A 1,129-nucleotide genomic window follows, 5' to 3' on the forward strand; every position below is an offset into this window, starting at 1 on the left:
CTGCCGTCCCTGTCCTGCCCCTGTGCTGTCCCTGTGCTGGCCAGGAGAGGTGAGCTGAGCTGGCAGCTCCTGCCCCTGCTGCTGCCAAGCACAGAGTTCAGCTGTATTTTAGTGTGTTCCAGAGGGCTGGAGCAGAAAACAAGGAAGCTGTTCCAAGACTGGAACTCTAGAAATCAGCTGGAGGAGACAGGGTGTACAGTCCCATCCCTCCTGCGCTGCCTGGGGACGGGAAAACACTCTGGGCGGGCTGGAAGATTTGGGAGCTGCTCAGATGGGTGTCATCCTGTCCCCAGAAGCCACAATAAGCCACAGAAAATGCTTTATAAGCTCATTTCCCCCCAACAGACAAAACAGAGAAGTGAAACTCCTGAGGCTGGGCTATTTTTGCCCTTATTAATGGCCCCTAAAGTGCTAATTACCACACTGGGGGCAGGATAAATTCTTGGAGTCTTTCCCTTCCAGCCCTCACAGTGAAAAACCAGCCATGAACGAGGAATTTTACCCATTTAGTCACGGGGGACATTTTTGGTGGCGTTTCTGCGGCAAAAACGCTGCCCCTGGGGGGGGGTGTGTGCAACAAGATGAGCTTTAAGGTCCCTTCCAACCCACACCATTCCATGATTCCATGATTCCATGAGCCCTGTAAACAGAAGTGTGGGTTTTTTGCGTGGCAAAGCCCCCGATTTCCCTGTAAATTTTAACCCCGTGCAGGAATATCTGCAGGGTCAAGGCCTCGAAGGGCAGATGAGTGGTAAGTCTCGTGGTAGGAATTCCCTGTGGAATTAGGGGTTGGATGGGTTCCTGCCGGGTTCCTGGAGGATGCTGGCACTTGGAAAGCAGTTTGTCCCCGAGTGAAGGCAGATCCGGGCACGGTGACAGCGACTCCAGGGAGCCCGGGCTGCCAGCAGGACTCAGAGATGTCCTTCCCCCGGCCCTGGTGGCCCTTTTCCCTCCTCCTCCTCTTTCCCCCCCCTGCTCCATGCTCGTCCCGCCTCTCTGAGCACAGGGGACGCTGTCGCCCCCATTTAACGCCGCAGACCCCGGACAGGGCCGCTCTCCGGGGCCATCCCCACAGGAGGGAAGGTGGGAACGGGGGATCTTCCCCCTCCCGCCCGAGGGCAGTGGCCTC

Source organism: Manacus vitellinus, unplaced genomic scaffold, assembly GCF_001715985.3.
Source record: "Manacus vitellinus isolate BGI_N305 unplaced genomic scaffold, ASM171598v3 scaffold_141_pilon, whole genome shotgun sequence".
In the NCBI taxonomy this organism is placed as follows: domain Eukaryota; kingdom Metazoa; phylum Chordata; class Aves; order Passeriformes; family Pipridae; genus Manacus; species Manacus vitellinus.